We start from the raw sequence: 3448 nt of genomic DNA on the forward strand, positions 1-3448 counted from the left end.
ATGAAGAGTGTGCTTCTTAGCTCAAGTAGATACATGAGACTAAATGGGCAGCTCCTGTCCAGAGGCAAGATGAGAAGACAGAGAGGGTCAGAAGCTGGTTAAATGGACGTGGAAATCTGGGGGTGGAAAGGAAGAGTGTTCTGTCACAGTACAGGGAGAGCAACTAGGGTTACAAATTAATATATGTATGAATTTTTGTATGAGAGACTAACTTGACTTGTAAACTTTCACTTAAAGCACAACAGTAAAATACAACAAAAAGGAAAAAAAAGAATATGAGTCCATACTAAAAAAAGTATTAGGGAAGAAGAACAATGCAGGTACAAACTCTCAAAGTATCATGCTACCTATTACTTACTACTAATAAAGGGAAAATAGGTATCCTTAAAATGATAAAATTCAGTGAAAACCATCTAAAAACAAGTTATTAAACTTAATTACCTAAAAGGGGACATATTGACATCATGTGCCTTCTGATGTGATTTTCTGAAAGGGACACAATATCACTTATGTGGTCATCTGGGGAAAAAGAATTAACTTGAATCTAATAATAAGCAAAAAATAAATCCAAAATGGGAAAAATCTGTAAAACAACTAACCATGGTTCTTTTGAATGGCAATGTTACAAAAGACAGAAAACATCTGGGAATAACTCTAGATTAATGTAGACTATAGGGACATAACAACTAAATGATATACTTGATTAAAGCCTGGATTGAAAGTAATGTACCACATTATTGGGGCAAGTGAGGAAATTTAAATGTGGATGGTATATTCAAGTACACAATTGCATCAATGTTAAATTGCCTGAGTTTGATCATTATATAGTGGTTATGTAGAGAAAAGTCTCCATTCTAAGGAGACAGGTACTGAAGTCTTTAGGGATAGAGTGTCATGATGTCAGTAACCATCTCTCAAATGTTACAGCCTATGTGTATCTAAGAATATGTATTTGTGTGTGTGTGTGTGCATGTGTGTTAATGCATGCATTCACCTGCGTAGGTGGTATGGTGTGGAGAGAGAAAAAAAATGAAGTAAATGTGACAAAATGTTAGTATTTGGTGAATTCAGGCAAAGAATATGTGGATGATCATTGTTCTAATCTTGCAATTATTCTAAAGATTTTACACTATTCACAATAATAAACAGAGGAGGATATAACCACTCTGTCTGCTCTACTGTAAATGAAAGCTGGTGCAGTGTGTCTGGAAGCAAGGAGATAAGTGTCTTAGGCTGGGTTCTCTAGAGAAGCAAAACCAGTAAATTGTATAAATATATATAGAGAGACAGATTATATCAAGGAAACAGCTCACGCGATCATAGAGGCTAGAATGTCCCAAGTCCGTGCATCAGGGTAGAGGCCTCTCCCAAGTGACACAGCTCAGAAGCCGGCAAGCCCAAGATCGGCAGGTCAGAGAGCAGGGCTTCCGCTCACAGGCTATGCAGATCGACAAATCCCAGGTTCAGCAGATAAGCTGACAGCTCAAGTCCAAAGAACGGGAGGTAAGACAACAGGAAGCAGCTGCAGGATCCAGAGAGAGCAATAAGCCAGAAGGTCTGCTTATGTACAGATTCGGGCCACACCCCCAAGGAGACTCCCTTTCATCTGATTGGTTACTCAGAGTATATTCAATCATGGCAGTGATTACATTAAAACACTGAGAATCATGGACCAGCCAAGATGACACACAATCTTAACTATCACAATAAGTAAGGAGTCTATTATATTCATCCAGGTGAGATATGAGACTGGCTTTGTCCAGAGTGGAAATAGAGGAGGGACCGAGAGGAGGTGGGAGTCTAGATGTATTTTGAACATCACACCATTATTACTGGTTGGTGAATGGGATGTGGGTTGTTAGAGAAAGAGAATAATGGAAAATGACTCTGATGATATTGGCCTCAGCAAGTGGAATGATACAGCTGCAAATTCCAAAGATATGGAAGATAGTGGGAGGAGCTGGTGTGGTCATACATATGTTTACCCACACATAATTGCCATGTCTCTCTTACTAAAAGTTTTGTATATTTTGTTTGTATATCAGCACATATAATTAAAAACTATTTTTGAGAAATAAAATGATTCTGAATTTCATGAAAGAGATCAAACAGTACCAAGAGAACTAAGGAAAGTGAGTGGATAACAGCTGAGGATAGTCTTAATTACATACGGAAACACATTTCTGAGAGAAATGAATTACTCAAATAGTTTTCATATTCAATGTAGAGTTCTTTTTCTGCAAGCAAATTGGTACCAAAACTAGTCTAAATACCTAAAAGATGGACAAATATTGAAAACAGGAGCAAGAGATAAAATTGAAGTAATGTACTCTCTTTCTAATGTTTTGGTTCTTCACTCAAAGGAATCAGGAGAAAATCATTTTACTGGGATGTAGGAAATCAGGACTAGTCTGCTCCAAAATAGCTGTGCAGTCAATCTTGGGTAATTTTACGTGTCTCCGGGACTTAGATTCTTTATTTTCTGTAAGTTCTATAAGTTATGTTCTTGGTTCCAGTGTCCTAGGACCAAAATATACCACTTCCTCTGCCATATGAATTCATAGAACCCTAAACTTAGTCTTCATACAACTTATTGCAATCAAATATTTAGGAGGAAAATGGATCTTTCTGTTTAAGTCATCATTGACAACTTGGATGCTTACTCAATGTTCCGGGAGAATAATTATCAATCGGCCTTAATTACAGTACAAAGAGTTAAAAATCTAAAAGCAAGATTTACCATGCTCTTCTATTGGAGCACAAACAGATACGAGGCTGGATGGCTGCTCTTTGAAGTAAGTGACAACAGCCTTAGGAAACTGACAAAAATCTGTTTCTGATGATCCTACAATCATTCCAGACATGAGCAATGACCCTTTGCTGGATAAAGACCTTTCCTTTTAAAAAGTTAGTAGTTCTGAATATTGCAAATGCCAATATTCTGAAAGTGTCATTATTTTGGTTGAAAATATAATCCAATAATTGCTTTTCTTCTTCTCAAGAGAATTTCACCTTGAAGATTGTCCACTGGACTTGTGGTCCTAGGAGAATACCATACTGTTACATCTCCCTGGAGTCAAAGACCTACAAAAAACAAATCAAAGTAACTCATGCTTACAAAAGGTTTAATCTTGTAGTGGAAGGGGATCTTATTAACCCTTACTCGAGGTAGAATTAGCTATATTTCTTCTTTATTTCCAGTGGTTACCATTTGATTTTTTTTTTTTTTTGATGTTATAGTCTAATAACATTACACTCTCAACAAGTCCAACCAGATTCTGGACTGGTAAGTTCTGCCATAAAGCTGACTATGTGAATTTATCTCACATTACAAAATAGAAAATATAAATTAAGTAAGAGCAACAACTCTGCTACTCTAGAGAGCATTCAACTAAGTACACAAAATTCTGAGTATAGTTTTACTAAATCGTTCAGAGTGAAATGGAAT

Source organism: Trichechus manatus, unplaced genomic scaffold (assembly GCF_000243295.1).
Source record: "Trichechus manatus latirostris isolate Lorelei unplaced genomic scaffold, TriManLat1.0 scaffold00665, whole genome shotgun sequence".
Lineage (NCBI taxonomy): Eukaryota > Metazoa > Chordata > Mammalia > Sirenia > Trichechidae > Trichechus > Trichechus manatus.